This window comes from Podarcis erhardii (assembly GCF_964252035.2).
Source record: "Podarcis erhardii genome assembly, chromosome: 1".
Taxonomy (NCBI): domain Eukaryota; kingdom Metazoa; phylum Chordata; class Lepidosauria; order Squamata; family Lacertidae; genus Podarcis; species Podarcis erhardii.
Window position 1 is genome coordinate 123,624,112 of NC_138497.1, and position 26,110 is coordinate 123,650,221.

At 46.2% G+C, this 26,110-nt stretch overlaps 1 long non-coding RNA gene across 1 annotated transcript in view; it reads left to right on the forward strand.

Annotated features, from left to right (window-relative positions):
• LOC309335911 overlaps nt 1–25,837 on the forward strand; it is a 74,876-nt gene extending 49,039 nt beyond the window's left edge. The window contains exons 2-3 of the long non-coding RNA XR_014153799.1: nt 24,927–25,025; nt 25,633–25,837. This is a non-coding gene — a long non-coding RNA (uncharacterized lncRNA). The remainder of the gene's footprint in view (nt 1–24,926; nt 25,026–25,632) is intronic.
• The last annotated feature ends 273 nt before the right edge of the window (nt 25,838–26,110 follow it).

The window sequence follows — 26,110 nt, forward strand, 5'->3', positions numbered from 1 at the left end:
TGACAAACATATAACCATAAATCCGAAAGTTCTTACCCACGGACTGATGTTACCAAATTTTCTATTTCCGATTCTTATTCTATTCTAATAGACCTCCTTCCTCCTCAAAGCAGGGCTGATTTCCTGTTTGATAAACTGTTTCTTTCTCATTTCATCACTTCTACCCTTCTCCATATACTATACTTGTACGCCATATTTTGTTTTGCAAAAATTACTCAAAGCAAGTCCAGGTTTTGACTGGGGGACACTGTTTATTTTAGGTAATCTCTGTACATTCCCCACTCTTTTTGGAATTTCTATAATTCTGTGACATTTTTTATCTACAATGCCAGAATGCACACCTCCCACTTTTTTATTTTTTAAGTGGCAAAGATCTGTTTTTCCAGTAGCAAAACCATCCCCTGAACAGCAAGGCACCTCCCCTAAGTATTAAACACAAACAGGACATCGGCATACTATTGCTTATTTAATTGTCTAGATAAGCTAAAGCTTTGGGTACTAGCCCCTCTGCAGTTACAATTTTGTCTCACTCCCTGTTTCTGTATTTACCAAGACAAAGAGTTTTCCCAGCCTACAAATGTTTGTCGATAACCGCAATTCCAAGAACATCTGTGTCTCAGCTGCAATGCAAATGAATATTTGAATATAAGGGGAAAGGCATTTGGTGCTCGCCATAAACTCTCCCCCTTCTCTTCGCCTCCTGCTGCATCCTATTTTGTCACTAATTCCGCTTGAAGCTGCGCTCCTCCCCACAGAGAAATTGGAAAGAGCGGGAAGCCTCTAACAGCTCCATCAATCCAGCTTCCCCCCAGCCAGTTGCGGGATGTTGTCACAGATGAACTCTGCAGTAAAGACAGCATTTAGAAAGACAGCAGATTAGAAGATTTATGGGCTAAAACACACATCTCTAGAACACTGTTTCTGTACTGCAAGGTAACCCGGAGGAAAATGCATCTTGCAATGTGACAGTTTAAAGGAATGCTGTCTTTGCATAGCGTTAAGATTAAATGGAAAGTTCCTAAGATAGCCGCTATTCAGGCGCTTCTCGCTCAGTTCCCTTGTCACAGCAGCTTGGACATGTGAAATGTTGGAAAAATCAGTGCCCTTTCAGTGCAGATTTCAGTTTCGGAAAAAGAAAGTAATCCGGTGGGGCCAGATCAGGAGAATATGGAGGGTGAAACAACGCAGTAACCTCAGGAACGATTTCACGCGGAATATGAAATTCTTCCGCCATCATTCGGATGGACAAACGCCGATCCCGCACCAGTAACTCATGAACTCTGTCGACATTTGCTGCTGTTCTGTTCGCCTGCCACACTGAGGGTCATCTTCGATGGTTTGGCGCCCTTCACAGAAGCGCTTAAACCACTCATACGCTGTCTTTCGAGCCAGGTGCTTTAAAAGTGCTTTGAATATATGGTGTGGATGTGACTCTAAACAAGTTTTGGCTGGGCTTCACCAGGTCCTGTTGATTTAGCTACTGCCCCCTTTTGCGTAAATAGAAATGATGTATACACCTCGCCAACCCAGCGACTTGGCATCTCTCAGAGATGACTGTGGAAGTCAGGTTTTTGATCCCTGCAGCCTTTCCAAGACACTTCCTGCTTCCTTTCTCGTGCCTCCTGATAAAGTTGCTTCCCAACACTGCAATAAAAAAGGAGCTACAAAGCAACGCCAGGCATGTAGCTGTGAGGGCTCTGAGTGGCTGTCACACAAATGGTAAAGTTAAATTGATATACTGCAAGGCTGTGTTGGAGGAGTTCAGTAGGAGCAATTGGCATGTCTCTCCCGCCCGCTGTGGCCTTTGCAGGGCCCCGCCTCTTCCTGAATAATAAGAGGAAGTCGCCATGTATGTGGCCTTTAATTGCTTCTAAGTAGATAAACTACATGCCATAAATGTCAAAGGGAGAAAGGCAAGTCTTATGTGCTTCCTGTTTCAACCTTAAGCATTCATTAGTTTTGCAAAAAGCTGGTTACACAAGTGAAGCGACAATCACCCCGATTTTAGCAGCTGGCAAAGCACCCCGTTCTTCTGAGGGGCATCACAGCCCCCCCTTTAATTTTTTATTTACACTTTTCAAGTTTATACATTTCACTTAATTTTACAATCACTTCGACATTTCAAAGCCTGACTTCCTTCCCTCTCTTTCTGCGGTTCCTTAAATTTATTTTTAATATCTTCTGCATATCCAAATTACGGTAACTTAATTTGCTCACTTATTCATCTTCTTTAAATATATACGCTTATGAAGCTGCAGGTTATAAAATAATCCTGCCAATGTTCTTATCTGTTTACAATTTATCTGTAAATTTTCAATAAACCATTTCCATTCTTCTATAAAAAGTTTATCTTGATTTCTTATTCTGATAAGATTCACCATTTCTGCATATTGGGCTAGATGTCCTTCGAGGTTCCTTCCAGCTGCATGTGTCTATAATACTTTGCCTAAATCAGGGCTCAGCAAACTTTTTCAGCAGGGGGCCGGTCCACTGTCCCTCAGACCTTGTGGAGGGCCGGACTATATTTTGAAGGGGGAAAGAATGATGCAAGAGCACCACGAGCCCCAGTGGCTGCTTTTTTTTTTTTTAAAAAAATATTTATTAGAGTTTTTCAATTTAATACAAAAGAAAAAGCAACACACAAAAAAAGCAAAAAAATACAGAATTAAAACAAACAAAACAAAACAAGTATAGTTCCCATTTCTTATTTCCATTACCTTATATCTTGGACCTCCTCTCACTTCCCCCTTTTGTATTCCAATTCAAATTCTTAATTCAGCAAATCCTTATTATAACTTATTATAACTTATTTTAACTTATTGTTCAGCTTTTACATTACAGCTGGTAACCATTTAATTTCAGTCCAACATCATTTTAACATTCATTAATTTTGCAGTATTTCTGTAGATAGTCTTTAAATTTCCTCCAATCCTCTTCCGCCGACTCTTTTCCCTGGTCTCGGATTCTGCCGGTCATTTCTGCCAATCCCATATAATGGACCAGCTTCAGAGCCCCAGTGGCTGCTTAACTGTGTCTTGTGAGCAGCAGGGGCTGGCGGCGGTGGCGGGACAATGAGTGGCGCGCGAAAGGGCTCCGGAGAGGGGCTGCTTAAAATGGCGGCCACTTTAGCGCTGCTGGTGCTGGCACCAACAAAGCCCAGCCCCCTTCCTCCTCTAGGCAGGGCGGGGAAAAGCCAGGAGGGAGGGAGGGAGGAGGTGGCGCCGCCGCCGTGTGAGGGAGAGGGAAAGAACATGTGCACTGGCGATCCACGTGGTGATTCCTGGACCGTCCGCGGATCCAGAAGGCAATTGGGCCTGATCTGGCCCGTGGCCCTTAGTTTGCTGACCCATGGCCTAAATGAACAAAGCACTGCACACATGCTATCTTAGTAATCCTTAAAAACAAATCCAAAATGCAGGATGTTGTTGTTGTTGTTGTTTACAGTATCATAGATGGGGGCAGGGCAGACACAGAGGATTGGAGTTTCCATGCACATTATCACAATCGATGGGCTTCAAATGCTGGCTCAACAAAGAAGTCTACCCCATTTTTGTCACCAAGGCAAGACATCAAATGGACATTGGCAAGCAGGCTTTTAAAGCCGAATTGGGCAAATTTTCCTTGGAAGCAAACAATGTTGAAATTAATGAGACTGACTGCTTGGTTTATGCATACGTAATTGGTTAATTAATATATTTTTTAAACCGCTTAGAGGTTTCCTTACAATAAAGATCTACTTTTAGTTGCTCTCCTTCTCTCTCTGGGAAAAAATAATATCAACAATTCTGTAAGCTACAAATAGAGAAGTTAATGTTAAGTTGTGCTTTGAGATGCACTGCTTTTACTCTGCTGGGAGTAAAACTGACCAGAAAATTCTCCAGTTTCACCTCCTTAGCGTATCTCCTCTCTGCAAGCTGAGTCACCCTTCTACTGCATGGAAGGAAGCACTCAGCAGCAGCCTTTATAAAAAGGAACTGGATGGAGGGGAACAATATTTATTTATTTTATCTTCCTCTAGGGATGCATGAATTGGATTCCTCCCCCTAAAAGCTCAAGGGGTGAATCCTACTTTTGCGGTTTCACGAAGGAGAGTATATGGTGAAAAAGCTGACCATTGAGGTAACTGGCTGAGTGCTAATTTGGACAGAGGTTCCCTTAGTTCAAGCCCTTTGAACCATGATTGAGGACTATTGTCTTTGCCCATGGAGTTTTCTTGGCAGGGATACTGGAGTGGCTTGCCGGTTCCTCCTCCAGGTGGATCACGTTTGGTCAAAACTCTCCACTATGACCTGTCTATCTTGGGTGCCCTGCTCGGCATAGTTCATAGCTTCTCTGAGTTATTCAAGTCCCTTCGCCACGGCAAACTCTAAAATGCAGCAGTCATAAAAACATACAGCATCCATACTGCATCAGGGCAATGGTCTATCTAGACCAGGGGTCAGCAAACTTTTCCACCGTCCCTCAGACTTTGTGGGAGGCTGGACTATGTTTTGAAAAACTGAAATACCTTGCAAGCTGGTCCCGCAACTGCCTCCAGACCTGGAGGAGGAACGCACTCTGCATGTGCTCAGGAGCACGTCTTGGCGCTGCCTGCTCACTGGCATTGTTGACGAGTAGCAGCCGCTCCATCCCCACGTGGCAGCTGAGCGCGCCACCAGCAGCAGCACTGAGCCAGGCGCCAGGCGCAGGGCTAAGCAGGTGCGCCAAGCTCTGGCTGAAGCCCTGCAATGCACCCGTCATGATGCCCTTGGTGCGACCCAGACCCGCTGCCCACCTGCCCGCCTCTCTGTCCATGGCCGCGCCGGTTTACCTCAGCCATGGGTGGCGAAGCGTTGGATTGGCTACATGAACTTCCTGCAGCCAATCCGAAGCCACGCCAGCATTGCCGCTTGCCCAGAAGCTGTGCCAGCGTCACGGAAGTCAGTCCCCACACGCTGAGGTGTCCGCAGTGCATGGGGCAGGACCGAGCAGGTGGCAGGATCTACGGGCCAGATTTACGATCCTGAGGGGCCGCATCCGGCCCCCGGGCCTTAGTTTGCCAATCCCTGATCTAGACCAGCCTTCTGTTCTCATGGTGGCCAACCAGTTGCCTTGAACTGATGGCCTGGTTACACTCTTAATCCACCCTTAACTCAGCTCTGGCCTGCAGGAAGCATGCAAAATAGACAAGGTCCTTACACAACAAAGAAAAATGTCTCGGGTAGCTCTCTAAACAATGTCCAGTAACAATCTGTTTTTGTTTAGCGATATCCAATGTAGGATAACATTCCGAAGAATCCATTGCCTTTGAAACGTAGCCAATAAATGACCTGTTATTTATTTGCTATCCCTTCTCTATATTCTCCCTGCATTTATAAATTGCTCCTTTCCACTAAAAAAATGGCTTCCCTTTAATTCAGTGTCGGTTTGAAAAGCTCCATTTGGACATGGCCTAAGGGACCAATTATCCTGCTCCTTTAAAAAAAAAAAAAAAAGATTTGGGTGATTTCTGCTGGTGAGTTTTATGTCTCCATATACATGCAAAGGTCTGGCTTGAATAAGTGCTTTGGGATGTCTGGCTGAGCCAATAGGTCAGGTTTGCAGGTCTAAACCTCTGCATGGGAGTGCCTGGAAGCGGTTGGAGGATGGATGGCGGCTAATGGATTGAGGATGAATCCTGACAAGACAGAAGTACTGTACTTGGGGAGATAGGGGGTGGGCTGGTGTGGAGGACTCCCTGGTGCTAAATGGGGTAACTGTGCCCCTGAAGGACCAGGTGCGCAGCCTGGGAGTCATTTTGGACTCACAGCTGACCATGGAGGTGCAGGTCAGTTCTATATCCAGGGCAGCTGTCTACCAGCTCCATCTGGTATGCAGGCTGAGACCCTTCCTGCCTGCGGACTGTCTCGCCAGAGTGGTGCATGCTCTAGTTATCTCCTGCTTGGACTACTGCAATGCGCTCTACGTGGGGCTACCTTTGAAGGTGACCCTGAAACTACAACTAATCCAGAATGCAGCAGCTAGACTGATGACTGGGAGAGGCTGCCAAGACCATATAACACCAGTCCTGAAAGACCTACATTAGCTCCCAGTATGTTTTCGAGCACAATTCAAAGTGTTGGTGTTGACCTTTAAAGCCCTAAATAGCCTTGGTCCAGTATACCTGAAGGAGCATCTCCATCCCCATCGTTCTGCCCGGACACTGAGGTCCAGCGCCGAGGGCCTTCTGGCAGTTCCCTCACTGCGAGAAGCTAAGCTACAGGGAACCAGGCAGAGGGCCTTCTCAGTAGTGGCGCCCGCCCTGTGGAAAGCCCTCCCACCAGATGTCAAAGAGATAAACAACTAGCTGACAACTAGAAGACATCTGAAGGCAGCCCTGTTCAGGGAAGTTTTTAATGTGTGACATTTTAATGTATTTTAAATCTTTGTTGGAAGCCACCCAAAGTGGCTTGGGAAACCTAGCCAGATGGGTGGGGTACGGGTAATAAATTACTATTACTATTACATGTTATTTGATTCTAGGGAAAATAATCTCTTTGCAGCCACCTCAACCAGGAAAACCGTGGGAGTTTTGCGCAGAAATTTCCCTGCCTTTTTCATGGGTTCATGCTGCTGCCGTTCATGCGACGAGCTGTGAAACAGCATGCTTCTTCTTTTGCCCAACAAGAAAGCATGCTGATGTTTCAGCACAGAAAAGGGAAAACCTGTAAGAATGGCAGAATGTAGACAGAGTGTGAGGAACAATGTGTGTGATTAACATTTACTGTCACATGGTCAATACGTGGCTTGTGCAGTGTGAAAGGAGTGATAGAAAATGGGACAGAACAAATTGTACCGCCTTGACATCAGTTAAACTAACACAATAAATGTTGGAGTTATGGGAGTGGAATTCTTTGATCTGGACTTTGTGCCGAGTATAAATCAATAACCTCTACACACCAAGAAAAGAGTTCCAAAGTTTTACTGCAAACCGTCTTTAAACTAGTTACAAAAAACCCCATTGTAAATACAGCTGAACACACTGATCTTAAGCAACAAGCAATTCAGTCTGGTTTTATTTAAGTTTTTGTTTTGTTTTATTAATATAGTCCAAGAACTATGCTCTCTCTGGTCCCAGAGAGAGAGTCAGATAAAGCAAGTTACCGTATTGGCCTGAATATAAGCCCCCCCCATTCCGACTGTGAAAAGTTGAAGTGCGGCTTAAATTCGCGACCTTACAAAAATTGGCTTTTATGATCTCACCGCTGAAACAGTCATAGGGTAAAACGGAACAAGAAAATGCTTTATTGCTGATCTGTGAGCTTGAGATTGTTGTGCAATTAATTCTAATGTCATTCATCGCTTTCCCCGTATTTTACAATGCAGTATTGCTTTATTTTTTTTGCATTTATGGTGCTACGAGCAGGTGTTTAACCCCCTTGTGGCTCCTTTCTAGTACTCGTAGGATTTTCTTCTACATTTGCCATTTACGGGTGTGAGTGCCTGCGGAATTTTAAGGGAGCGGCTTATATTTGGGTGTGGCTTATCTTTGGGCCAATACGGTACTTCTTCAATACTCAGGCAGTTTCTGAGAGAGACCCAGACTCTCAGGGATGAGTCATCAACTAGGTAACATGGAAACTACCGTAAGACTCCACCTTCTTTTTGGCTGCACAGCCTTTTGCACTTGCTTCAGTTCTCTGCGTAGCAGACATTCTGCAAATGCAAACCTCCACATAACATTTTATGCACATTAAACATACATTATTTTACAATAAATTTACATGGGAATGCAGCCTCTGTCTGGGGTCTTTAAAGACCCCGTTGCCGGCACTCCTGATGTGAGACTGAGCCCTGTCTTTCTGCTTTCTGTTTTCCTCCCCATTTGCCCAGATTGCAGAAAAGTGTTGCCAAGGTCTGTGCTGTGATTTTATCCCTTGGACTATGTACCACACTGAAATTTTAATTATGCTTCCTAGCTATCTTAACTATCTGGAGCAATGTCAACACGCCCAAGGGATGTACCCGGATCAGATTGTCACTACACAAACAGAAGCTGGCATCGTTAAGGGAAGGTGTTTTTTAAATAAGTAAATATTGGTTTGTGTTGGGGGGGGGGCAAAAAAACTTTATATGTGCATACATCTTCTGAACCCCGGCTGCCCCCAGAAAAGAAAAACACCCATCAGCACTGCTGGAAAACTAAGGACACGACTGAATTCTAAGGCAAAGCTATTTTTTGAACACAGCCTTTTTGATACACTGACTTAAACAACTTTTTCAAGAGCACACCCACACCCTGACAGTGTCACTTAAGCGGGTTTTTCTCCGAAAATTAATTTGCAACAGCAAACCTTTGTAGCAACTAAGATTTGCCATGGTTTAGACGGCCTCTTTCCCTTATCTAATGAATCCAGACACTGCAGACTTCTGAGGCTTTAAACTGATCAGTGGAGAAAGTCAACAGAGATTTGAAAGACAGCTCCTGCTGTAGACTCGGTGATTCTTGAAGCCAGTTTTGAAAATGCAAAACCCATATTTTTGCTCCTGCCGACTGTGGAATCTCGGTCTGGCAAGCGGGAGGAGAAACAGCAAACTTACTATGTGCTTTGTTTGATGTGCTGCAGTAGCACACTATGGGCTGTGTCCGCCTCTGTCACACAGTTGGGTGTTTGTGTCCCTTGGATTCGGGACTGGACCTGGACCGCATTACTCGGGTTACCCCCGGGCCCAGCACATTGTCCAAAGAAGGCTTCCGCTCTTCTATAAAATGTGCACAGTCACCATTGAGCCCTGGAGATTCTAGCAACAGTCAGCCATTTAATCCATCAGACAATGCACCAGAGTTTTCCCTCCTATAGTTGTTAACGCCTCTGTCACCCAGTACTGTCGCCTTTGACTGGACCTAACCGTCCAGGGGTCCTTTACCTTTACCTTTTTGCCACCCCACCCTTCCCAGCTTCCATTTCAGAGTGCTGCATCGCCTGTAGAAGAGAAATTTCTTTGCTGATCTTTTCATGCATGAACTATGAATGCACCAAAAAGCCAGGCACGGTGGATATCTTGGAAGAACAGTTGCAAGCAGAAAAGAAAAGAAAAAAATGAGAAAGTGGGGTGGGGGGGAGGTATCCTGCCAGTGCGGGCACAGATTTAGTTTCACGGCACTTACAAAAAACAGAACAAAAACCAGGCTTGATCCCTGCTTGCATATTTCATGATTTCTGCACCATTTCCAGCTCCAGCACAGCAGTCATTTAAGAGATATAGGTGTGGGCAGATGTGCTCGCAGGCAGGCTGAGCTGAGCCGTCTACCGCCAATAAAATCCTTCAGCACTTATTCGGAAGAAAGGGAAATGAACAAGCTCTTCAAAGCAATATCTCTTCACAGCAAAGGCAGGTTTACTGTGCAAGGCTGTGTGCACACTATTTCATGCGGAATGAGCTAGCAGCCGCCGGAACGCCAGTCCCTAACTCATTCCCCAGTAAAGCATTTGGAAACACCTTGAGCGTGAAAGGTGCTTTATAAAACCTTTGCAATATACAAGGAAGAAAGATGTTGCGTGTGCCCGACTTGTCCCTGTTCACTAGGTATCTGTTTTGGCAAGCCTGTTTTCGTCTCTGTTTTCCTTTGTGGAGAGGAACAACAGAGAGCCACCTTCACCCCAGTATGGCTCCCCTTTATTGCATATGCAGCCCAACATGACGACAACAAGAATCCACTGACAGCATGAGAATCAATCTGGTTTACCTGACTCAACTAGGCCTCCCCCTCTCACAAATGCAAACAAATCCCACTGGGGCCAACCACAGACAACCAACTGCACAGCGGCGTAGCGTGGGTTGTCAGCACCCGGGGCAAGGCAAGTAATTTGCGCCCCTAACCCCTAACCTGCTGCCGCTGCCAGCTTCTTCTTGCTGCTGCCTGGGCTGGTCGGGTGTGGTTCTCTCCCGCGCTCAGCGCTGCGCTGGGTGGCCGCTGCACTGTCCCTCCCCCAGATAGTCCCTCCCTCGCTCTCTCTCCGCTCCGCAACACACGCCTGGCACCCTCCCCCTCCACAGTGGGTGGCGACCCGGCAGCTCGGATCGGATTCGCACAGCCAGCACTGCAGTGAGAGAGAGTGCCAGGTAGGGGCAGAGAGCTGCGAGTGCGAGCGCGCCCCGCCCAAATGTTGCGCCTGGTGCGGCTGGCCCCCCTGCACCCCCACGTTACACCACTGCAACCACACCCTGCCCCCCAATACCCCCCACAACCAAGGAAATGTAATAAAGGCATAGAAAAAGATCCTACCCAATTGACACTGGCACAAAACCCCATACGTACACTATACAAAATAAGCCTCCCCACTCCTCTTCCCCCCTCTTCTTCCCCAACCTTATACTGTACAGTGGTACCTCAGGTTACAGACGCTTCAGGTTACAGACTCCGCTAACCCAGAAATAGTACCTCGGGTTAAGAACTTTGCTTCAGGATGAGAACAGAAATCGTGTAGCAGCAGTGGCAGCGCAGTGGCAGTGGGAGGCCCCATTAGCTAAAGTGGTACCTCAGGTTAAGAACAGTTTCAGGTTAAGAACAGACCTCCAGAACGAATTAAGTTCTTAACCTGAGGTACCACTGTACTCAACACTAAGGTCTCACAACAAGGAAACCGCCCAGAGTGGCTGGGGAAACTCAGCCAGAAGGGCGGGGTATAAATAATAAATTATTATTATATTATTATTATTGTAACTGATTTGTAAGGAAGACTGTAAAACCTGAAAAAAAGAGACAAGGCATGTACTTTTGTAAATTGAGAAAATCACACACAAACACGTGTGTGTGTGTGTGTGTGTGTGTGTGTGTGTGTGTCCTCCCTCCTAATGGGAAGACTATTGGTCAGCGTTCTCCAGCCAGGTAAAGGTAAAAGTAAAGGTAAAGGTAAAGGGACCCCTGGCCGTTAAGTCCAGTCGTGACCGACTCTGGGGTTGTGACGCTCATCTCACTTTATTGGCCGAGGGAGTCATGTGGCCAGCATGACTAAGCCGCTTCTGGCGAAACAGAGCAGCGCACGGAAAAGTCGTTTACTTCTCCGCCAGAGCGTTACCTATTTATCTACTTGCACTTTGACGTGCTTTTGAACTGCTAGGTTGGCAGGAAGAGAGACTGAGCAACAGGAGTTCACCCCATTGTGGGGATTCGAACCGCCAACCTTCTGATCGGCAAGTCCTAGGCTCTGTGGTTTAACCCACAGCGCCACCCGCATTCCATCTCCATCTCCAACCAGATGTTCCCTCAAAGCATGGCATTCCACATTCTCCACCCTCAGCTGACACTTAACATCCTGAGGCTACTCAGTTCTCATTGGGCTCCCCTCCCTCTCTTGGAGGAGCATGGTGGGGCCTGAGACCTACCTATTTGGACCCAGGGAAGATTTACAGGTGCAACCTGTGTTTCCTACCGCTTGGTATTCAGAGGCACACCACCTCTGTTACTGGACCTATTACACAGCCAGTACATACCACAGTATCCCTGCACTTTAAATAAAATTAAGGACCACCTCTGCCTATTGGAACCAACCTGGGCCCTCCAACCATCATCTGAGGCCCTTCTGCATGTGCCAATTCCACAGGGGCCCCAGAAGGTGGCAACACAAGAATGGAGCTTTTCAGCAGTGGCTCCCCTGCCGCCATCATTGCATGTCTTTAGGCAGCAAGCAAAAACGTTTCTCTTCCTCCAGGCCTTTGGTTTTTAATTATCTGCTGCCTCCCTCAACAAGTGGGATGTTTTAGTCCTGCCTTTTAAAAATATGAATGAGTTTTAATTTTTTTTCTGTTTTCTTTTCTTCTGCTTTTAATGTATGTGTTATTATTTTGTGGTTAAGTTGCTTTGAGTTACTTTTCTTTAAAAAGTGACTAGACTTCATAGAATCGTTGAATTGGGAGGGACCACGAGGGTCATCTAGTCCAACGTCTTGCAACGCAGGAATCTTTCACCCAACATGGGACTTGAACCCACAACCCTGAGATTAAGAGTTTTATGCTCTACCGACTAAGCTATTCAGGGGTTGGACTCCTGGGATGCTTTTGAACTCTACAATTATATGATTCTAAGTTGCTTTTGAATTATTGATGCTTTTGAATTATGGTGCTGGAGGAGAGTCTTGAGAGTCCCATGGACTGCAAAAATACCAAACCTATCCATTCTGAAGGAAATCAGCCCTGAGTGCTCATTGGAAGGACAGATCATGAAGCTGAGGCTCTAAGACTTTGGCCACCTCATGAGAAGAGAAGACTCCCTGGAAAAGACCCTGATGTTGGGAAAGATGGAGGGCACAAGGAGAAGGGGGCGACAGAGGACGAGATGGTTGGACAGTGTTCTCGAAGCTACCAGCATGAGTTTGACCAAACTGCGGGAGGCAGTGGAAGACAGGAGGGCCTGGCGTGCTCTGGTCCATGGGGTCACAAAGAGTCAGACTAAACGACTAAACAACAACAAAGTTGCTTTTAATTCTTTTTCATTTTCCTCCTCCTCTCCTCCTCCTCCTCCCCCTCCTGCCACTACAAGTTTAGCATAGGTACTTTTATATCTGTAATTGATGCAAAATGCTACACAGGACAATTTGTGCCGTGTTTCGAAGGAATGTGTTCCTTTGTGCCGTTCTCTTTCGAAGTTCAAAGCCCTCCTTAAGCAAGGAAGAATTCCTCGTGACAACGTACTGAAATGCAGTGGGTTCACGAGGTTCAAAACGGATTCATAATCTGATTGAACCTACTCTCCAAAACGAGTGCACATTTTAAAAGGAATGTTTCTCAGTATTGATTACGTAACACCAAACGTTCAGCGGTCAGTGGGTGGGCGCATTCAAGGGAAATTATGTTTCCTGTCATGGTTAGCTTCTGCAGGCAACTCGGCTAATGTAACGGAACAGCTGAAGGCACGGCTAATGCGAAATTCCATCTCTCCATCAACAGAGCGGGTTTAACTTGCCCACCTCTGCACAAGCATACGATTTGCGGAGAGACTTTGCCAAGGTTAGTTTGCTTCAGAAGTGCAATGGCCCTAAGTTTGTTAAGGGGAAACTTTCCAAAGGCTTTGAATAATGTGTCGAGGTCTACGCACAGCTCCTCGTCTCGAGTTAACGCTTCAGGCTGAAAAACGATGCGGGTGACAATGCAAGCTCAGAAAGCGTTTCTTTAAAGCCCAGCAGCGCCTCTTGACTGTCACTGGTAGTGGCACTGAGGGAACTGGGGGTGGATGACGACTTGATCCAAGTTCTGCAAGTCGCTCTTATCAAAATTGCCCCAGTTGCAGTTTGTGGTTGGGTTGTTGGCTACGAGGCCAGAGAACCTCGCTCTCCTCTTTTATTTCCAGGCAGAAGGCAAAGTTTTAATGCATAGAGCTGCCTGCTAATAATTGAGCCTGTCTGCCGAGATGAAAGAGCTTCACCCTTCTCAGAAGCTGTCACTTTTAATGAGCTGGCCTTGTACTATGAGGAATCTCATTCCTGTTCAATATTTTGTACAGGTCTTTCATGTTGTCCTGGAAATTGGTACAGTGGTTGAACTTGTTTGTTTTTGTATCCACCCCTCTCCCCAAAAAGGAGGGTGGAGGAGGAAATTTGTGGAACATTAAAGCTCAAAAAGAAAGTGAAATGAAGAGGACCCTTAATAACGGCTGGTATTCTTTTATTAAATGAATATGATTTAAGGAATGTGCTTAAGCTGAGGTAGGGCATAGCTCAAAGTCGAAATCCTTTTTCATGCAGTAAGTCTCAGAATTCATGGTGGGCCACTTGGACAGATGGGCAAGACTGTTACCTTCCAATCAAAAAATAACGATGTCAAGTGTAGAAAACTGACATCATCTGCTGTCAGGTGACTCACACTTCAAACGATGGCTGCAAAAGAAGAATCTGTTACGAAAAAGTAGCAATGCAGCGAGCTGCAGCTGGCTGGAAAGCCAAACAGGATGTTGATGTTTGGGGCTGTACCGTGGGAGCAAAGGGACAGCCTATTCACTGTACTGAGCACCGGATGTTAGGTCAGTGTGTCATCTGACCTGTACTGGAAGTACAGGGGAGGAGTTTCTTATCTCTGCTGTTTAGTGTTTGGAGAGTGCAGACATGTTTGTCTGTACTGCTGCATAGACAGAAATAAAGGCATGTAAATACATTTCTGTCTGTCTCTTTCCCCCTCATGGGGAAGATAGGGAGGAGGGAAGAGTGGTGTGTTCTTCTCACGTTTGAGGAGGATCGCCGATAGAGACCCCGCCTGTCTCCTGCCGGGAGTCGCAGACAGGAAGGTCAACAAGTAATCAGAGCCGGGAGAATGGCACATTCCTCTGACGAGGCTTGAAGATTACAACAGAATCTACTTTGAATTCAAGTTTTTCTACAAGGGAAGAATCACCGTTTGCAGGTGGGGCTTAAATGCAGGTCACAGCTGCAAAAGGATGCTCTTCACATTCCTGCAAAACAGCAAAGGAAGATCCTTTACACCCCAGCTTGAAGTCAAGATGGCGACACAAAAGGGAGAATTGAGAGTACACGGATGTGGGATGCTACTAGCCCAGAGATGGAAAGAAGAAAGAGTTACTACCAGAGTGGAATGGCAAACTAAGCTGATGAACTACGCCGAAATGGCAAAGCTGACTGGAAAGCTCAGGAACCAAGAGGACAAAAACTTTAAAAAAGAATGGGGAAAATTTATAATTCATTTAGGAGACCACTGTAAGCAGATGAAAACATTATCAGGATTTTAATCTCACTTGTAACATGAGATTCACTTTGGATGGATACAAAATATAGATTATGGAAAAATATGTAGTTGAAAATGTTGACAATAAGACCCATGGAGTAGATGGAGTGAAGTCTCGAGATTCAGAGAAATCTCCATATACATAATAATAATAATAATAATAATAATAATAATAAATTTATACCCCGACCATCTGGTTGGGTTTCCCCAGCCACTATGGGCGGCTTAAAACCGAATATTAAAAACACAATACAGTATCAAACATTAAAAACTTCCCTAAACAGGGCCGCTTTCAGATGTCTTCTAAAAGTCAGATAGTTGTTCATCTCCTTGACACCTGCTGGGAGGGAGTTCCACAGGGCAGGCGCCACTACCGAGAAGGCCCTCTGCCTGGTTCCCTGTAACTTGGCTTCTCACAGTGAGGGAACCGCCAGAAGGCCCTCGGAGCTGGACCTCTCAGTGTCCGGGCTGAACAATGGGGGTGGAGACGTTCCTTCAGGTATACAGTAAATATGCATTTAGTATTGTTATAAACTTATATTTGTAAAATCAAATAAAAAATGATTTCAAAAAAAGGGAGAGTACACTGAAGTGGGCTCCTGATGCTTTCTTTGCAGCCGAAAGTCAACACTTCTTGAATCTGGAATCTGTTTCTGTCACTGTGCAAAGGTAGAACTGGCTCAGGAGTTTTCCATTAGCTGCATTTCAAAGCCACAGTTTCAACTTTCTGGTGCTGGATGTCATCTATGACAGCCAGTCTGGAACAGATGGCTGAAGACAGCTTGGAATGGCTTGGTGGGACAAGGCCTGGCCAACCTAGCTAGATCCATGAGATGGAATTATGTAGGACCCCAAAGTCCTGCTTCCTTAGGTTCCTAAGCATATCTTAGCAGACATAAGGCCTAGGAATTTGTTCCTTAGAAGACGAAAACTGTGCTTCCCTGCATTCACTCAGACCCTGTTCGTATGCATAATACCGTGTTAGAATGGATCTTCTAGTATAGCATATTATAAAACATGAATGAATCCTTTGGTTTTCAAGATGAAAGTAAAGCCCAGCACGACAACATTAGGTTCCATTACAGCTGAGCCATTTTTCTTAAATCGCAGACCAGGAAAGTGCAGAAAACCAACACCTGCTGAAATATCTGTGCTGTGCCCTGACTTTGACACATATCTCTCGTCCGCTTTTGCAAACCTGTATATTTCTTTAACCTCCCGGTTCCCTTTGATCTGCAAAGCGAAAGAAGCAGCAGCATTTCATCTAGAGAAAGGTTTTTAAAGGCCTGAAGCAAATGACAGAGACCGCCTCCCCCTCCCCCTGGAATTATATATATTTTGAAATCAGTCCATGATGTAGCCTCATGAATCCTATTGCAAGTGAAGTTAAAAGGGAAAAATAAAAGGGTGCTTTTAAGCAAGCAGGCGGTAGACATCATCCCACCAAACTGCAGGAGATGATCAGGTTTACAATGTTCTTAAGTCTCGCTGGTGTTATAAGAATTCTAAGGTCTCAAATATAAATTAAATGTTCATAAATGTACAAGGCAAACACATGCATAAGTATACAAACTGTTATGTACTGAAGTTCTCACCCTGGGCCAGCAGGGGGATACTGTAGATAGTTTTCACTCAGGTCCACATATGCAAATAAGCAGTGGCGTAGCGTGGGTTGTCAGCACCCGGGGCAAGGCAAGTGATTTGCGCCCCCTAACCCGTGGATTTGCGCCCCCTAACCCGTGGATTTGCCCTAACCCCAGAAGTTGCGCCCGGTGCGGCCGGCCCCCCCTGCACCCCCCACGCTACGCCACTGCAAATAAGGGATTGAAAGTAATGTTCAGTGATTGGATAGGTACAGAAAGTGGTTCCTGTTGCATTGTAGTGGAGTTCTATATAAGCAGGCTGGCTGAACCCTTCAGTTCAGTTCTGTTCTGGCCTGTGAATAAACAAGATCTGTTTGAAGAATTGCTGTGTCGTCTGATATGTTCACTCACAACTTAACATAAACCATGTGTCTGAAATAGTTCAGGAGAGCAATCCTGAAGCCATTTTGACTCTCCCAAAATGACCTCAAATATTTCTCTGCAAGGAGAAAGGAAATGGGAAATCCTCGCCATTGTCTTTTGCTTACAAATCCTGTCTTAAGGGCGTATTTGTGTATGACTATGGTGAGCCTGTGACCTGGATTCAGGAACTAAACTATGAACCATAACAAAAGAATGGCCAGGCTGCCCAGGTAATGCAACCAGTGACCATTATCAGGTATCCTGGCAGACAGGATTTTTTGCTGTAGACCGCCTCCTTCCATGATGTATGTCTGCTTTTTAGGGGGTGGGGATCTTGGGCTACAGGGTGGGCAATTTCAAAAGTCTATATAAGGGCTTGCACACCATTGTTCAGGGTTCTCACCTCCCTCCTGTGTGTGGTGAGTGGGGACCCTGTTGCAACAGTTTAATAAAGATCAGGCTTACTAGTCTCTTTGCTTCTCAGTACACTCTGGTTGGCCTCTGTTATTTTCTCCTACCGATAAGGAACCTACTTAAGGACTCTAACTGGGCTCTTGGATATGCCATAAGAGAAAAGGAGCAGTTTCCCCCCCTTATATCACTGGGGGTAGTAGGGAGAGCCATGGATCCTGACCTTTGAGAACTATTATCTAAAAACAATAAGGGCTGCAATTCTGTATCCACTTACATGGGAGTAAGCCCTAGGGAACTGAACAGGACTTACTTTGGAGGAGACATGCACAGAATTGTGGTTCTATTTATTTCACTCTCTCTCTCCCCCCTCCTAATCTGCAAGAAAACATTTTGCTTCATCGAAAGAATAGTTCAGCCTTGCGTACAACAGTTCCTCAAAATAGTTCCTCAGAATTGCAGTAGGAGCTGAGAGTTCCCCTTGTCAGTAATGAGCATTTGTTTCCAGCCAATTCATTCTCCTGTTTTTGGCCTTGCTGGTTTTCTCTCTCCCCCCCCCCCCCCCGCTTTTGTAAATTAAAAACTGTTACTCCTTTTTCTTCTTCTGTAACTTGAAAGGCTACACGGGAGTCATCTATGGAAGTAGTACGCAGAGCGCAGTTCTGATTATTCTTAGAACTGAATCTCCTTTCAAATTCTTCCCTTTGAGAAGAAAGGCAGAAACAAAAGACATTAAACTGAAGGGTCACATGTCTCTTAAGAACACCTGCATGCTCATCACTGGATGAAAAGATAACATTAATGCTTCATTTTCTTAATCTTGGAAAAACTAGTTGAGATCATTTGAAATGCGGCATCACAGCTCACCAGGGGTGACCCGTCTCATTCTGCCGCCTGAGGTGATGAAACAGGAAGCTCCTGCTGAAGCCTTGCTTACATTTAAAGTGCCCATCCCAAATCCTGGAAACTGCAGTTTACCCTTTACAGAACTGCAGTTGTCACTACAATAAAGGTCCCACTTTTCCTTAGCATGTCCCTATTATTATCAGATAAATGTTGGCTGCTATGTATTTATGCAACCCTCTGAGCCAAGGAGATAGTAACTATACAACCTTTAGAAGACATTCGAAGGCAGTCCTGTATAGGGAAGTTTTTTTTAATGTCTAATGTTTATCATCTATTTTTATATGTTGGAAGCCATGCAGAGTAGTTGGGGCAGCCCATTCAGAAGGGCAGAGTATAAATAATAAATAAATATAATTAAACTAAAATTATTATTATGGGATAAAGGTAAAGGGACCCCTGACCATTAGGTCCAGTTGTGGACGACTCTGGGGTTGCAGCGCTCATCTCGCTTTACTGGCTGAGGGAGCCGGCGTACAGCTTCCAGGTCATGTGGCCAGCATGACTAAGCAGCTTCTGGCGAACCAGAGCAGCGCACGGAAACACCATTTACCTTCCCGCCGGAGCAGTACCTATTTATCTACTTGCACTTTGACATGCTTTCGAACTGCTAGGTTGGCAGGAGCAGGGACTGAGCAATGGGAGCTCACCCCGTCACAGGGATCTGACCTACTGATCGGCAAGCCCTGGGCTCTGTGGTTTAGACCACAGCACCACCTGCATCTCATATTATGGAATAGGACATCCCTATTTTCATTGGAGAAATGTTGGAGGCTATGCCTGGATTCAATCTAACATCAAGTTCCCCTGTGTCCCCCCCCACCCCGTTGAGAATTCTTGCATGTCTCCCATTCACTTTTCAGGAATGGATGGCTGAAATCTTGGGGCACATTCTCCTCTTAGAAAGGGTTTGCCCATATTCTGATGATAGTTGGCAGAGCACGGACAGTTTTCCCATGGGACATATAGTGGTATGAGGTCACTAACCCTGTCTCCTCCTCCGAGGACACCTCCGGACCAAGATACCTAGAGATTCATAGCAACATTCTCAACGCCTTCCTGGTTTGCAGCAAAGCGAAAGACAGATGTTGGCTCTGTGACTGCCATCTGCTGGATCTATCACAAACTGTCTACATGCCTCCTATAAATTCTCCATTTTTCCTGCTAATCCACACTCAACAGACAAAGCACAAGAACCCAGGTTTGTCAGATCTAGTTTGTGTCTCCCCCCCCAGTACCCCAGAATCTACCAACTAGAACCCGGTGCAAAATACACAGAGTTAGACTTGAGCACATCCTCAACCTAAGGGATTTGTTTTCAGCACCAAAACTGAAGTGTCCTTCAGCAGAAAAAGCCCACTCCTTTCCTCTTTTCTGCTGCCTAATTTAGATGTGGAAAGTCGCTTTCTTGCTGCTACTATTGGCCATTATTGTGTTTGTTTATTTGTATGCCGTTTTCCCCACACAATTGTGTGAAACCCACCATTGCAGCTGGAAACCTGTCAGATGAACCAATGGTGTAAATAGCAATTAAAATAACCTGTGGAGTAATAATTACAAAGAAGGATAATGCCAATAAGTAAGTACACAATTGAAAAAACTACAATATTCCAATTAAACAATTGGGCTTAAAAAATTCACTCCAAACCTATTGCTGCTCATCCAGAGATCTGCCTTCTGCTGACTGGTAAATAGCAGCACTGCAATATTTCTCCACATTCTGCAAACCCTTTGCCAGATTCCACACCAGGGACATCCACTAGGGCTGGCTGATGTTGGGTTTTCAACATCTTGGTGTATTGCCAGCCAAACAACATGGTTTGGCAACATACCATGATGTTTAAAAAAGCTGTGTTGGCCCCAGCCAGTAAGATGCTAGGTGAAACTGCTGCAGCTCTCATCGTGGAAGCTGAGGTGCTTTGATCCCAGCGCCACACGAGCTACCTTGCCCATGCAAGGTAATGGGCACCATTGTGTCCATTATTATTAGGGACACGGGTGGCACTGTGGTCTAAACCACAGAGCCTCTTGGGCTTGCCAATCAGGAGGTTGGCGGTTCGAATCCCTGCGACGGGGTGAGCTCCCGTTGCTCGGTCCCAGCTCCTGCCAACCTAGCAGTTCGAAAGCACGCCAGTCTAAGTAGATAAACAGGCACCGCTGCGGCGGGAAGGTAAACAGCATTTCCGTGCGCTCTGGTTTCCGCCATGGTGTTCTGTTGCGCCAGAAGCAGTTTAGTCATGCTGGGAACATGACCCAGGAAAGCTGTCTGTGGACAAATGCCGGCTCCCTCAGCCTGCAAGCGAGATGAGTGCCGCAACCCCATAGTCACCTTTGACTGGATTTAACCGTCTGGGGTCCTTTACCATTATACCTTTTAAATAATAAATAATAATAATAATAATAATAATAATAATACCCCTACCCCACTCATCTGGCTAGGTTGCCCCAGTCACTCTGGGTGGCTTCCAACACTTATAAAAACATAACAAAACATCGAACATTAAAAACTTCCCAATACAGGGCTGCCTTCAGATGTCTTCTAAAGCTTGTGTAGTTCTTTTTCTCCTTGACATGTAATGGGAGGGCGTTCCACAGGCTGGGCACCACTGTTAAGAAGGCCTTCTGCCTGGTTCCCTGTAACTTCACTTCTCTGAGTGAGGGAACTGCCAGAAGACTGTCGGCGGTGGACCTCAGTGTCCAGGCTGAATGATGGGGGTGGAGACGCTCCTTCAAGTTGCACCTGCCTTCATACTGCCCATGCATTGGGGACCTGGCTGAGTGCATGTAGACACTTCCTGTGATTCAGAAACCACATAAAGAGAATTATATTCGAATCAGGCTGTCGAGTCTGTTGTTCAGCATTTGTTTATTCCAGCCAAATGGATGTCGTAACACCGCCGGGTGCGTCCCCCTATATATCGCTGTTTGGAGCATATTAGATTAAATGTGTCATTCATTTAATTATAGCAAGGTCAGTAACTGTGCTAATGAATGAGCTATACTGCCATGCATTTAGAGGTGTGAATGCTCATTTACTACTTAGAACACCCTCTGACTGCATAATTCCATAAGGCACACAAAAGCAGGAATGTGTGTGTAAGGGGAACGCTGAACCAATGAAAGCTCAAGGAAAATGCTAAGTGCCCTGAAAGGCTAAATAAAAAGACAGAACAGTTTCACATGCTTTGGAAAGCCTTTTACGATTTCTTGGAGCTAAGCTGAGGCTGAATATGCCTTCACTTGGCTTTCCCTCCTGTAATAAAAAAGGTATCAAAGCAGCACATTTATTATGGATTGCCTAATTATTTAATGATGCTGCAGTTGTAAATAATTACGGGAAGTTCTCCCCTCCTTCTCCCCAGCCAGTAAGTTTTCATTTAGAGGAAAAGATAAACCTACTTCAGTTACTGTCGAGAATGCAGTTCATACAGTGCAAACATTATTATTTTTTCTCTAGTAAGTGTTTTGGACTGACGTTAATTATGTTCGACTGCAAGTCTGTCATGGATATAAACAGTTATTTACTCTACTACAGCGTAAGTAGCCAAGCCAGCTGGGATGACACCCGGGGCAGACCACCCCCACTGCACCCCCCTTCCTCCACCACTGGATCAATGGGGAGAGAGAGTGTGCTGGGCCCGGGGGTAACCCGTGAAACACGGTCCAGGACCGGTCCAGATTCCGAAGGTTCTGCTGGGAGCAGTGGCGTAGCGTGGGGGGGTGCCAGGGGTGCCGGCCGCACCGGGCGCAACTTGGGCGGGGGGCGCACTCGCACTAGCAGCTTTCTGCCCCTACTAAAATCCACGGGTTAGAGAGCCCGCGCTCGCTCGGCTTGGCGAGGAGGTCGCAGAAGGGGGAGAGCAAAGCCGAGCGAGCGCGGGCAAAAAAAGGAGAGGAAGCCGGGCGAGCGGGCGGGCGGGCTGGCTGGTGGGGGTCTGGCTGCGCCTGCTGCTGCCGTTGCCGCTGCTGCCGGGCTTTGACAGCTTGGCGAAGCGGAGGGAGAGGAACGTTATGGTAATTGCGGCTCTCTCTCCACTGGCCGCCTGGGTAGTGAGCCGAGCCGAGCAGGGAGTCTGGCGAGGGGGCGGGAAGAGACTTTCCCCCCTTTTTTCCACCTCGCCTGGTCAAAAAGGAGAGCGGAGTCTCCTCAGGGCGCCCTCAGGCAGGGCAGGGCAAGGCAAGCAGAGCGAGGAGGAGAGAGAGGGGAAGGGGGGGGGAAGCAGCCAGGAAACGCCGCGGTGTGGAGGGGGAATCAATTAAGGAGAGAAAGCGAAAAGCCTTGGAGAAAGGGAAAAAAGGAAAGAAAAGAGGCAGCTCTGGGAGAGCGCGGGGGAAAGAGAAGCCTCGCTGCTGCTGCTTGGGAGAGTAAATTACTGTACTTGCCTTGCCCCGGGTTAGGGGGCGCAAATTACTTGCCTTGCCCCGGGTGCTGATAACCCACGCTACGCCGCTGGCTGGGAGTCAGTCCAACATGGCCAAGGCAGGACACAAGGTAGGAAACCAGGTAAGGACAGGTACAGGATCTCAGGCAGGATCTAGCATACAGCAATGTTGTTCCAGCACCCTGGGGCGGGGTCCGACAGCCTTTTATCTTTGTCGGGGTAGCAGCCGGTCCTGATCTGCTGGCGACTCACCTCCCTGTTTCGCCTGAAGGTGAGCACTCCTCCTGCGAGTACTCAGGTCTCTCCTTCTCAGACCTTAGTCTCTGCAGCTCAGGAGACGTCGGTGAGTTATTAGACCCAGGGGCCGCCTCAGCCTCCCCTGACCAAACCGGTAGTGGAACAGCTGTAAGTGATGGCCCAGGTGAAGTGACTCGGCCCAGCTGGTGTTTGTTGCAGGGGAACCTGTGCAGACGGGGACTCTTTAGGATCAGGCCCCAGACTTGGTTCAGATGATGCCTGAGGCAAAGGATCCGGTGCAGACTGAGACTCCTCTGGTTCCGAGTCCGAGCCCGAGTCCCAGGCCATCACAGGGAGAGAGGAGGAGCTAATGGGAAAATACATTAGCACAGCGGCCTTGTTAAGAAGTGAACAGTCTCTTAATTATTTTACTATATGTAGGCCTAGGGGTCTTTTGTAAAATAATCTATACAGTGGTGCCCCGCAAGATGAACGCCTCGCAAGACGGAAAACCCGCTAGACGAAAGGGTTTTCCGTTTTGGAGGCGCTTCGCAAAACGAATTTCCCTATGGGCTTGCTTTGCAAGACGAAAATGTCTTGCGAGTTCCTGCGGAGTTTTTTCCCCCTTTTCTCCCCCTTTTCCTAAGCCCTAAGCCGCTTATCAGCTGATCCGCTGATAAGCCGCTTATCAGCTGATCCGCTAAAAGCCGCTAAACCACTAATAGCGCTAATCCACTAAGCTGTCAATGGGTTTGCTTCGCAAGACGAAAAGACCGCTATACGAAGAGCCTCACGGAACGGATTAATTTCGTCTTGCGAGGCACCACTGTACTTCTCTCCTAAATCCATGAGCTTGCAGTGTGGTGGGTGTATTAGGCTGTGGGGTTTTTTGTGTGTGTAAAGGTCAGAAGCATCATTTTTTAAATAAATAATTTTTAAAATTAGTTTTCCAATATACCCCCAATAATAGCTAAATTATAACAATAACAATTGATTCCCAAATTATACAGTTATCAAATTAGTACATTTTAGTTTAAAGTGGCTCCCTTACATGGCAGATTTGAATCTGAGATCCCACTGGCACAATGCGTTTAAAGCACTATCATACGACTTTAAAGAGTCATGGCTTCCCCCAGTGAATTCTGGGAACTGTCATTTGTGAAGGGGGCTGAGAGTTCTTAGGAGACCCTCACAGAGCTGGAGTTTCCAGAGTGGTTGAACAGTCAGTCCTTCTTTCCCAAGGAACTCTGGAAATTGCAGCTCTTTGAACAGGCATCTCCTAGCAACTCTTAGTACTCTTGACAGATGATCATTCCCAAGATTCTTTGGGAGAAGTCACAACTGCTTTAAGTGGTATAATCGTGCTTCAAATGTGTATCCCATATGGGGCTTTACCAAGTGAGTTGACTGAAGAGTGAAGTGCTTCTGAACATAACCTGCGGCCTGAAACATGGAGCGGGGGTGTCTTCTTGTCCTCCTGAAATGGCACCTCTTCTTCCTTTGCTCTTGCTTCTCTCTTTCTTTTGCATTTCTTGCCTGTCAGACCTGCTTAAATTTTGTAGGCTAAACCACCCACATATAACCAGCATACTTGAGTCTACAGTGGTACCTCTGGTTGCAAACGGGATCTGCACTGGAGGCCCGTTCGCAACATGAAAAGAATGTAACCCACAGTGGCGGCGTCTGTGCACGTGCAGGTTGTGATTCGCTGCTTCTGCGCATGTGTGAGCAGTGAACCTCGGAAGTAACCCTTTCCGGTACTTCCAGGTCGCCGCGGGACGTAACCTGAAAGAACGTTACATGAAGCGGACGTAACATGAGGTATGGCTGTAATTAAAGCATGGAGGACTTTATGCCATAGAGCAGAGGTCAGCAAACTTTTTCAGCAGGGGGCCACTCCACTGTCCCTCAGACTATATTTTGGGGGAAAAAATAAATGACCGAATTCCAATGCCCCACAAATAACCCAGAGATGCATTTTAAATAAAAGGACACATTCTACTCATGTAACAACACGCTGATTCCCAGACCGTCCGCGGGCCAGATTGAGAAGGCGCTTTGGCCGGATCCGGCCCCCGGGCCTTAGTTTGCCTACCCATGCCATAGAGTAAGTTGCCCTGCCTGTCACTTCCCCTCACCTTGGGAAGAAATAGGTAACCAAACCTTTGTTCCCTCAGTCTACATGTGAACTATGGTGCATGAGGAGCCCCGAGTTGCTCTCTCCAGCTTCATGGCTTTAACCAGCCTCTTCTGTTTAAGGTAAGAATGGAGTCTGAAACTATTGTTTTCCTATTAGGGACTTTTACCATTTTGTAACCAAGCAACATTTCACTGCCTGTGCAACTTTTCTGATGGCTGCATGGAAAAGCACATGAATCTGACCTTTGGAGAATTTGTAAGTAAACCATTTTTTAAAACTTACCAAACATGTGGTCTATCTGTATGCTAGGGGAAATAGGAAACTCTGGGAGGAGATTTTAAAGTGGGATACTTTGGAATTCACTGGAAATGGCACATGTTAAAGTTTAACAGTCTATATTCCCACACTTTGCTTTGCTGCATGTTTTTTCATGTTAAATCTTTGCTGGGGTTCTCTCACGAAAGAGTACTTGCCTGAAACTTGGTTCTTGGCTTCTAAAGATTTCAACAAATTTAACACCGGAACTTTCTCAAATTATCACCGCAACCGCCTCATTGCTAAAATGAGGCTCTATTGAAAGGAGCGCAGCAACGCTCCCCAGGAATCACGCTCATAATTCAGCGAACAGATTTCTTTTCAAATGTTTGTCATGCTAACATGATTTCATTTCGGGAAGAATGGCAAATGTTATTAAAAGTCAATGAAGCAAATGGAAGATGGGGATCGTTGAGCGAAAGACTGATAAAATCTGGCGGCCAATTATGTGGCATTTCTTGTCTTGGTTATGCTAATTCTACACGTTTTATCATATTTATGACTTTTAAAATGTGCATTGCTAAAAATTAATCTTTTTGTGCTTTAGGCGCACTAGTCTGTGCTCACCCAAGGTTGTGAAGTAGCTTTCTGGAACTTGTGCAGTAGTTAGAAAGTTGAGGCTTGCTTACATCAACGGTATAAGACCTCTTCTTGGCCAAGAAAGTCTGAAAATAGCCTACTTACCTTCATAACTGTGGCTTCAGAGAGGAACCAAGCTACTCACATGATGGGACAAAGATCGTGGAGTATGTCCATCTGCTAAAGCAGCCTCTGACTGAGGGGCTCATTTCTGAAACATGTCAGAAATGTAAGCTGATACTCGTCCACCTGTCAGGGACCGTGCTGAGGAGGGCTGCACTGAGGAGGAATGGGGGGGGCTTCCCAGGAGCAGGAGGACAGTATAGATTTGGAACAGTGGTTTGCAGAGGGATATAGTTCAGAAGGCAGAATCTGGGAAATACTGGATGGGGAACAGCTAGCAGAAGAAACACTGAGAGAGAGAGCGTTAACAGATTCTCAATCTC